Source organism: Mobula birostris, chromosome 13 (genome assembly GCF_030028105.1).
Source record: "Mobula birostris isolate sMobBir1 chromosome 13, sMobBir1.hap1, whole genome shotgun sequence".
Taxonomy (NCBI): domain Eukaryota; kingdom Metazoa; phylum Chordata; class Chondrichthyes; order Myliobatiformes; family Myliobatidae; genus Mobula; species Mobula birostris.
The window spans coordinates 10,080,535-10,092,229 of record NC_092382.1 but is presented as its reverse complement, the minus strand read 5'-3'; positions in this window follow the sequence as shown (position 1 = coordinate 10,092,229).

The following is an 11,695-nucleotide window of genomic DNA, read 5'->3' as shown; positions in this document are numbered from 1 at the left end:
GTTGAGAGAAATGGGGCTCGAACATGAAACTCGCTGCCTCTGTGCGTTTTATTTTGATAAATTCATCAATTTAATTATGCTCTTAATTAAATTAACTGAAATATTTATTTTCCTTATTTTCATTCAACATTTCAGAGACTGTTTTGCCAAAGCGTAGAAATTTACGGATCAGGTGCTGTTCGATTGGCTCTATTTGGCTTAGGAACGAATCGCATGCAGAATGATGACGGGCCGAATGGTCTGTTTGGCATATGACTCTGTTACACATGATGTACTGCTCCATACAACCGTCATCATTCATCGGTGCACTGTCTCTCTCACAATTTTAACATAAACCAACTGCAGGAGACTCTTGTTCTAAAAGTATCTCAGGGAATGCAGAATCTATTTTAGGAGTATTTACTGAATTAGAGCAACAGAGAGAAAGGAGGAGGAATATAGACCCACTCACACTGAATCAGAGGCTCAAGGGTACAGGACCGAGACGACACACGTAATGCTCGAGCAGAGACTGACAGATAAGGAATGACCCCAAAAATCTCACAGTGTAACAGAGACTGACAGATACAGACAGAAGCCCACATTCTCACAGTGTAACAGAGACTGACAGATACAGAATGAAATCCGCACTCTCACACTGTAACACAGACTGACAGATACAGAATGAAACACACACTCTCACACTGTAGCAGAGACTGACAGATACAGAATGAAACCCACACTCTCACACTGTAACAGAGACTGACAGATACAGAATGAAACCCACACTCTCACACTGTAATAGAGACTGACAGATACAGAATGAAACCCACACTCTCACACTGTAACAGAGACTGACAGATACAGAATGAAACCCACACTCTCACACTGTAACAGAGACTGACAGATGCAGAATGACCCCACACTCTCACACTGTAACAGAGACTAACAGATACAGAATGAAACCCACAGTCTCACACTGTAACAGAGACTGACAGATACAGAATGAAACCCACACTCTCACACTGTAACACAGACTGACAGATACAGAATGAAACCCACACTCTCACACTGTAACAGAGACTGACAGATACAGAATGAAACCCACACTCTCACACTGTAACAGAGACTGACAGATACAGAATGAAACCCACACCCTCGCACTGTAACAGAGACTGACAGATACAGAATGAAACACACACACTCACACCGAACCAGAGAGTGACACACACAGAAGCCCACACACTCAATCTGAACCAGGGACTGATGTCCACAACATGAACCCCGCACTCTCGCATTGCACCAGAGACGGGTGGCTACAAACGGAACCGTCCTTCAACATTTTACCGGCGACAATCAAGTAGAAATTTAAACCAACAGTCTCATATTATCTGACTGAATGTCTCGTATTGGTTGATTGTCTCTGCACTGCTGTCGTTCTCTGCCACTAATTTTTATCACTTGTTTATTGATTATTATTATTATTATGTATATATGTTATTTTATATTTGCTCATTCGTTAGTCATTCTTTGTGTGCAGTGTTTCAGCAGTTTTCCTGGTGGTTTAGTGGTTAAGATTCGGCGTTCTCTCTGCTGGCACCCGGGTTCGATTCCCGGTCAAGGAATTAGAATTTGTCTTACTACAACTATAGCATTTATTGTAACATATCGTGTTTATTAACCTGCTGTTTATGTTTCACCTACATCCGCCTGCTTCAGAATTAGGCTCTTTGGCGCATCGGGTTGCTTCGCCATTTCATCGTGGATGACGAAGTTTTCCTCTCAGCCCAATTCTTCTGCCTTCTCCCTGTATCCGTTCATGCCCGGATCAATCGGGAATCGATCAGCCTCAACCTTAAATATACTAAAAGACTCTCTACCTAAAGAATTCACTCCTCATCTGCTTTCTAAAAGGACGCTCCTCTATCCCGAGCCTGCATTCTCTGGTCTTAGTCTCACCCAATTTTGCGGGTGCGTCTCCGCTACCGCGACTCCAAAGAGATTGTATTCCCACACCTGACGAGATAATACTTCGCACCATGTGCGAACTTTAATATATTTCCATGAATGTAACATAATTCATTTTTTCTGCTCGAATATTTAAAACTTCATTATAAACAACGATGAAGATATGTATTAACTTAATTCGTCAGTACCACTGAACATAGAAGAGTACAGACAGGAAAATGCCTTTTGTCCCACCTTGTCTGTGCTGAACGACACCAATCGAAACATTTCATGTGAACATATGTAACTGCCACCCCCGGGACAGGAACACTCTCCCACTCCTTGTCCCCGACCAGTGCCCCATACGCCCGTCGGGACAAAGCATCAGCATCAATGTCCCTGCTTCCCGGCCGGTACTTCAGGCTGAAATCATAGGCAGACAACGCCGCCAACGAACTGTGGCATCTAATTTCGCCGAGGTCAGGATATAAGTTAGAGGCTGTTGTCCGTCCTCACCTCAGACTTGGCCCCGTAGAGGTAGTCACTCAGCTTATCCACCACCGCCCTTTTCAACGCCAGAAATTTAAATGTGCGTAGGATAGTTTCTCTCGGAGGGCGACAGATTCCAGCTGACAAACGCAACGGGTCTCAACCCGGAGCACTGAAGCGTCCGACGCCAGGATAAAAGGTGGAGATCTCTTCCCAGAAACTGAGTGGTTCCTTGTGGCAATATAGGACCAGGTGGCTGACACAAAAATAACAGAAAAGCACACTAAAAAAAAACTAACAAATTAAAGATGAAGTGTATTTTCCCGTGTTGTGCCTCTCTCGGGCTGTAAAGCAGAATATGCTGTTTGAAACTATCCAACACATTGCAGGATGCAGCAACAATTTGCTTCAATCTGTTCACTTACACAAGCGCCATCTAGTGGCAAGCATCATTCACCAGGATCTCGCTTGAAGATGTAAACTCATGACAGGTTACTATAAATATACGCCTAATCCAGTTTTTCAGTCGACGTCTGACAATTATATCACGACCGATCCATTATTAGAGATAGGGCGATACATGATACCCGCCCGGATATAATATCACAGGATAAACATGCAAAGACAATTTACCTGATTGGTGCAGCCATTCCGACATTTACAACACACAGGAATCAGTCAGTGAAAAACACCTGAAATATGCCGACTTGAAACAGGAAAATGGAAGTCTGCGATACATGAACAATCCTCCCAGTTGTAATATATACGACTGGTATCATCCCAAAATCAGTACACTGAAACATTAGACAGTTAGAGCTGCAGAACAATAATAACACCGCAAGAATAGGCCGAAAATTCATCACAATTGAGAAATGATTTTTTTGTCTGTGTCCATACCTCACGTTATACCAGTTTTAACTGAGAAAAGCTAAAATTAACGTTAAACATGCGACTGTACTGCGGAGAATACAGGGGAGATTCAACATGCAGTTTGTACGGATGGAAATTTATGAAGAGAAAAATCAGGAAGCGAGGTGACATTTTCTTCTCCTTGCGGCAGAGTAAACATTTGCTTACTCCATGGAAATTTGCACAATTATGAACCAAATCGCGGTGTTAATCATTTCCCTATGACAGGTGTATCTAACATGAAGGACAAGTGCGAGGTTTACTGTAAATTCTTGCAGACTGTTGACTTTCTTTTCCATTTCATTCTGATGCAAAAGACTAACGTAACAAATGAGATGCAATTTTGCCGATTAGGACTTGATTGTCCCCGGATCCTCTCCCGCTTTATCATTACCGAAAGGGTTGTGGCGGTGACAGGAGCCGGAATATGGTGGGAGAATAAACATAAAAGGTCGGGTGAGTTCAATAATTGATAGGAGGCGGATGTCGCGGGCTGAAGGTGTGAATGTGTATTTTCCCGTGTTGGGCCTCTCTCCGGCTCTAAACCAGTTTTATTCTCCCCGCTGCCATGTTCTCCGGTGTCAGTTCTGCAGTGTTAAGATGGAAATCACCACAACCCCCTCTGAGAAGAGCTTAGATATTGTGTTTATTAATTATTTGAATAATTGACGTGAGCGGATATTTCGCTGCGCTGATGAACTGCTCTCTGAACTTGAACTGAGTTACCCCATAAATTAAAGTGTTTGTGCAGCAACTTAATATCATCAGCATGTATCCGGTGTGTTGGAAAATGTATTCCGAATCATTGTAATTATTTTTACCCAATCCGGAAAGGACTTCAGAAACTTTTACTGACCACAGAGTGATGAAGCTTCCGGAGATGGTGAGAAGTAAGATCACAGACCTCCTCCTGCTCTTCATCTCCGGGTCACTGCGGTTCTCCGCCTTGCTCTGACCCCTCAGCCCCTTACGGACGCGACTAGTCACCAAAATGTGCCTGACTGTCAGAGCGTTGAGCAGTAGTATTAACACGAACGGGAGTAATGGATTTAGAGCGGTAGTGAAACAGTCATATCCCAGCCACCCGGGATCCGTGTAGTAGCTCGGCTTTGGAACGCAGTCCCAGGGTGTATTGTCAATCACTGTCACAGGCTGCAATATGAAGAAGTAGGGAACATTATTCAAACAGAACAGAACGCCGGTTGTTATCAGAACCACAGACGCAGTTTTCCCGGTGCAATACTTTGCTCTCCATTTCTGACAACAGATGGCGACAAACCGATCAAACGTGAAGCTGACGGTGAACCAGACAGAACAGTCTGTGGCTGCCTCTCCCAGGACAGCGATCACACTGCACACGGGGGTGATGTCGAGGAAAGTCCGAGGGAAGTAATAATAACTGACCCGCCACAATATCACAGCAAACACGATGGTTAGTAGATCGGCCGTCGCCATGGCCACCAGGTAGCGAGTGGTGCAGGTGGAGAGGCCGCACTTTCCCCGGGACAGGATCACAATCGCCAGTAAATTCACTGGGGGGGGGGGAGGAAAGCAGAAAGATTGAATGAATTACTCTCTCACCGCTCTGTGTGTCTCTGTGCCGAGATAAGCTGTAAAGAGAGGACAATCAAACTTTGCGGGCGCTCATTACTGGAGGTTTGGAAGGTGTAAATCGGGTTTCGCAGACGCCTCAAAGGCGCGCAAGCAGGGAGAAAGGTTACGGCCCTCGGTGCCGAAAGAGAAGCGGGATTTGGGAAGGAGGCATTGTCAACTGATCGCAAAGGGCACTTTTCGGCCGATGTGTAAAGTTTGAATGCCTCGGCAACTTTCACCGCGATTGTGATTCCCGCGATCCCATCAGCTATCTTCCGGCTCTCTTCGCATGTCGCCCAGCCCCGCTGCCTCGGACCTTGTCCATTTACAATGTTCAAAGTTCCAGGCAGATTTACTTCTTCTGTTCGCAAGCGTTCATCTCCCCCCCGACTTCCCCTTTGTCAGCCGGCCACACGGGCTCAGCTGGGCTCGCTGCTTTTAAATTCTGCAACTGCCCTTGGCCGCGGTTCCTTCACACTATGTGATGAGATCGGATCTGGAAGTTCCCATTTTTTTTTTTTTTTTTGCTTTGCACATTCTTCCTGACCTGCTCCAAATTACAAAAGTATTATTCTAAATGGATCGATCTTTATTGTTCCGGAGAGGAGTATCCCATGTAGTCTTCACCGTCAGGCAACTAACGGACATCGCTGGGTTGGCTAACCCTCACTTCACGGATAATATGGCGTGGAAACAAACCCTTGTAAACTAAACGCACACCGACGCTTATTTGAATTTTTGAAACTCCCGATGGTCTGAGATCGAACACACAAGTGAATCTCACCGGGGTTTCGCTTACCGCGTTCCCTTCAATCTCGCAGTATTTTTTTCCTAACAATTCCCTTAAATTTGAAATTAAAGCATCTTGAACTATTAATGCGGGGGAAAAACACCAAGTAGCCCTTAAAGGTGCCGAGCGCGCAGGATTATCGGAGTTTACTTTGTATTGATAAATCAAAACAGCTTGCTATGGATCCACAATATATATCCATCTCCCCGATCTTCCACTCTACATCTTTTTCATTTTTTTTCCAGCCGAATCTACTGATTAAACTGCAAGGGAACTTCTGACCGGTCACAAGGGTTTTGTCACAATGTCTGCACCGCACTCACTGATACACCGGCATCTCACCGCTGTCGGTAACTGAACGAGTCCAAAAGCCGCGCACATTGAACAGCAAATGTTAGTTCGCGTCTGTTCTTACCAGGGACACCGATAACGGCAACAATCAAGTAATATATCTTTATCACGCGGTAAAGCGTTTCAAGCATTCTGTGTGAGATTCAGCCTGTCTTCCAGCTGCCCGCGATCTCGCTGAAGAAACTCTGAGCTGATGAATCTCCACGCTCATTCATTTATACTCGCTCCGGCACACTGAATATTCAATACTACACAAGACTGACGTGTCTTCCAACAGTGGGGTGAAAATAAGCATTATATCATTCAAGTAAAATCCCAAACGTGATGAGGTATGGAGAGCTTCACACGAAATTGCAAAATCTCACAGATGAAGAAACGACGATTCGGGAAGTCAGTAAATGTTGTTGTGAAACACTCTCAGGCTCACCTCTCCGTTTCATGATTCTTATTGTTGATCTTGTCCACTCCCAGTCTCCACAGACTTTGTCATCATAGACCAATTCGGTATTGTGACGGGGCTGCTCTGTTTCACTCTGGAAATTGTCTCTGTTACAGATCTTTCAATAGAAATATATAAAAAAAGTTGTTGTACGTTCCTGTAATATAGTGAACAGCCATAAGCTGATATCGCATCCAGGCTTACGAGGTAGGGAACGCACGCAATCCGTTATTCACAATAATCACAACACATTCAGAAAGTTGGAAGAACTCAATAGATAAGGCAGCATCTATGGAGATGAATAAAGTGTCGACGTTTCATGCCAGGACGCCATCTTCAAATTAATTAACGGTTCGTCGAGCACCTTAGCTCCAACATCAAAAAGCGGAATTTCCCACTGGCCAACCATTTCAATTCTAATCCCCATTCCCAGTCCGAAATGTCGCCCCATTGCCCCCTTTTCTGCCACATTAACCGACTCTCAGGTTGGAGGAGTAACCTGCAAACGTATTCTCCCTATGGAACCTCCAATTTTATGGCATGAACACAGATAACTGAAACTTCCAGTGTTTAGCCTCTCCCATGTCCCTCTTCTTCATTTCACCACTCTGGCCTCCTACTCTTCTCCTCACCTGCCAGTCACCTCCCTCCGGTCCTCTCCTACTTCCCTCTCTCCCATGATCAACTCTCTCCTATGAGATTCCCTCTTCTCTAGCTCTTTGTTCTTTATTTCCCATTATCACCCCAGACACATTTCGCCCGCTATCCTACGAATGTGGTTTCACCTACTACCTTCCAGCTTGTGTTCTTTCCAGCTCCTCCCAACTTTCTTATTTTGGCATCTTCCCCCGTTTCACTCCATCCCGAAACTGGGTGGCAGCCCAAAAAGTCAACTGTTTATTCATTTTGATTCATGCTACCTGACCCGGTGAATTCCTCCAGCATTTTGTGTGAGCATAAAATTGATTGCAGTCCGTCACGTGGTAAACCAGCTACACTCAAAGTTTGCATCGATATGAAGCAAATAATTCAATTGGTGCAACTGCTTGAATTGACAGAGTATCTGCATTCATTATATTTGTACCAACAATGACAATTGTTTTGCAGAAGCACTGAATTGGTAGCATTGTTAACAGTGAGGTAGAAAGTCATAAGACCATAAGATATAGGAGCAGTAGTAGGCTATTCAACCCATCGAGTCTGCTCCGCCATTCAATCATGGGCTGATTCAATTCTTCCCGTCATCGTCACTCCCCTGCCCACTGACGCTGTGCTTAATCAAGAACCTATCTATCTCTGCCTTAAATACACCCAATGACTTGGACTCCACAGCCGCTCGTGGCAACAGATTCCACAGATATACCACCCACTGACTAAAGTAATTTCTCCACATCTCTTTTCTAAATGGATGCCCTTCAATCCTGAAGTCGTGCCCTCTGGTCCTAGAATCTCCTACCATGAAATATAACTTTGCCATATATAATCTGTTCAGACCTTCTAAGATTTGGAATGTTTCTCTGAGATCCCCCTCATTCTCCTGAACTCCGGGGAATACAGCGCAAGAGCTGCCAGAATTTCCTCATAAATTTCATTCCCCTTCTTCACTACCGACTCAACCTGGAGATGAACCTTTAGCGTATCTTGCACAAGGACACCCAAGTCTCATTTTGAATCCTTACCCCATCTAAATAATAGTTTGACCGTTTATTTCTTCCACCAAAGTGCTTGACCATACATTTTCCAACATTGTATTTCATTTGCCACTTCTTTGCCCATTCCCCTAAACTATTTGAGTCTCTCGGCAGTCTCTCTGTTTCCTCAACACTGCACGCACCTCCACCTATCTTTGTATCATAGGTAAATTTAGCCGCAGATCCATTAATAATGTAGTCCAAATCATTGACATACATAATAAAAAGTTACCGTCCCAACACCGACCCCTGTGGAACTCCACTGGTAACCGGCAGCCAGCCAGAATAGGATCCCTTTATTCCCACTCTCTGTTTTCTGTCAACCAGCCAATGCTCCACCCATGTTACTAACTCCTCTGTAATTCCATGAGCTCTTATCTTGCTAAGCAGCCTCATGTACGTCTCCTTGCCAAAGGTCTTGTAAAAATCCAAGGACACCACATTTACTGCATCTCCTTTGTCTGCCCTACTTGTAATTTCCTCAAGGAATTGCATTAGGTTAGTGGGGCAGGATTTCCATTCCATTCCAAACCATGCTAACGTTGGTCTGTCTTGTCATGTGCCCCCATGTATTCAGTAATCTGATCCCTAACAATCGATTCTAACAACTTCCCAACCACTGATGTCAGGCTAAAAGGTCTATAGTTTCATTTCTGCTGCCTCCTGCCCTTGGTAAATAGCAGAGTAACATTTGCAATTTTCCAGTTATCCGATTTTTGAAAGATCATTGTTAATGCCTCCGCAATCTCTCCAGCTATTTCCTTCAGAACCCGAGGGTGCATTCCATCAGGTCCAGGAGATTTATCCATCCTCAGACGATTAAGTTTCCTGAGCACCTTCTCAGTCATAATTGTCACTGCAGATACTTCACCTCCCTGATACTCTTCAATGTCCAGTATACAGCATATGTCTTCCACTGTGAAGACTGATACAAAATTCGCATTCAGTTCCTCTGCCGTCTCTGCGTCTCTCATTACAAATATGTCCAGCATCATTTTCTATTAGTCCTCTATCTACCCTCAATTCTCTTTTCCTCTTTATATAGTTAAAATGGTATAGTATCTTCTTTTGATATTAGTTGCCAGCTTCCTTTCGAAATTCACCTTTTCCTTCCTAATGACCTTCTTATTTTCCCTCTGCAAGTTTTTAAAAGCTTCCCAATCATCTATTTTCCACTAGATTTGGCGTCCTTGTATGCCCTCTCTTTTGTTTTTGTTTTATCTCTGAATTCACTTGTCAGCAACGGTAGTGTCCTTCTTCCATTCGAAGTTGACTTCTTGTTTCGAATATATCTGACTTGCACTTCCCTCATTTTTTTCGCAGAAACTCCAGGCATTGCTGCTGTGCTGTCCTTCCTGTTAGTGTCCCTTTCCGGTCAACCTCCGCCAGTTTCCCTCCCATGCCATTGAAATTTCCTTTATTCCACTGAAATACCGACACATTGACATTTACTTTCTGCTTCTCAAATTTCAAACTGAACTCGATCATATTGTGACCACTGTTCCTTTATGGTTCCTTAACCTTCAGCTCTTTTATCACCTCCTGATCATTGCACGACACCCAATCCAGAACTGCCGACCCCGTATTGGGTTCAACAACAAGCTATTCTAAAAATCCATCTCTTAGACATTCTTTAATTTCTCTCTCCTGAGATCCAGAAATGTGCCTGGTTTTCCCAATCCACTTTCATGTTAAAATCCCCAACGATTATCATGATATTGCCCTCTTGACACGTCTGTTCTATCTCCTGCTGTAATTTGTAATCCACATCCGGGCTGCTGTTTGGAGGATGTATGGAACTGCAATTCGGGTTTCTTTAGCGTTGCCATTTCTTAACTCAACCCATAGAGATTCTAAACCTTCTGATCCTGTGTCATCCTTCCCTATACACAGAGCCACACCACCCATTCTGACTACTAACCTATCTTTCCGATACACCGTATATCCTTGGACTTTCATCTCCCAATGGCAGGCATCCTTTAGCCAAGTTTCAGAGGTGGCCACAGCGACGTACTTGACAATCTGCAGTTGAATTTAAATATCATCCGTTTTATTTCTTATGCTGAGTGTATTCAACTGCAACACTTTCAGTCCAGTATTTGTTGCTTTCTGTTTCAACTGCACCACACTTCTGTTGCCCTGTAACTCATCCCACTGGCTGTGATTATGTCTCACCTGCTGTCTTTCCTCTCTATCATTTCCGTTGCACGCTATCTGTGATTTATTTCTGTTTTCTCCTTCCTGAGGCCGATCACTCCGGTTCCCATCCACCAGCCAAATTAGTTCCAACCCAGCTATATTAAATGTGCCGGCTGGGGTGTTGAACCCCTTTGGGTTCAGCTGTAATTTTTCCTTTTCGTACAGGTTGTACCTCCCGCAGAAGATGTCCCGGTGTTCCAGGAACCCGAAGCCCTGCTCCCTACATCAGTCTCAGCTACTCATTAATATGCCTGATCTGCTATTCTTGCGCTCGTTAGCACCAGTCACAGGCAGCAATCTCGAGTTTACTAACGTGCAGCTCCTGCTTTTCAGCTTCCTATCCAACTTCTGAATTCCCTCTTCAGGACCTCCTCCCTTTTTCTACCTCTGTCATTGGTACCAACGTGTACCAAGACTTCTGGCAGTTTACCCCCTCCCTTCAGAATACTCTGCACGCGATCCGAGACATCCCGTACCCTGGCACCTGGGAGTCAACACACCATGCGGGTGTCTCTATCAGGCTGACAGAAACTCCTGTCTGTTCCCTCACTATGACTACCGCATTCCTCATCTTCCTCTTTCCCTTCTGCACCACGGAACCGCGCTCAGTAACACAGACCCGATCGCTGTGATCGTGCTCCGTCAGTCATTCCCCGGAACCGCATCCAAAAACGAGATACTGATTACTGAGGAGAATGGCCACAGGGGTTCTCTCGACTATCTGAGCTCTTTCCCTCGCTCCCCTAACCGTTACCCACTTATCTAACTCCTGCAGCCTCGGGGTGAATAATTCCCTGTTGCTCCTCTCTATCTCCTGTTCGCTCTCTCTAATAAGCTGTAGGTCATCATACCTAACATTGCCTCTCAGGAGCTGCATCTCGGTGCACCTGGCGCAGAAGTGGCCTTCTGGGGGACTGGAAGATTCCCAGGATTCCTGCATCCGACATCCAGAGCAAAATACTAACCCTACCGACATGCTCTCCATTGCTCAAAATAAAAAACACATGTCTGGGTAATACGTAGCCGCTGCACGCTCCGCCCCTGACTCTCCTTCTGTGACGTCAGTCCCACACTCCTCCCGCGGTGCTCCACCCTAGGCATTCCCAGAATCCTTTGCTCCCGCCAGTTTCAATGGGTCACTATTGCAGACACCGCTACCCCTCTGCCGTCCGATTCCTCAATGGACATTAACCCCATGAAACTGCCTCACTTTTTAAATATCTGTTTTTGTACTTTATTAATCTATTCAATACCCATATACTGTGATTAATTTACTTATTGATTTTTATTTTACTTTTTCTTCTGTAT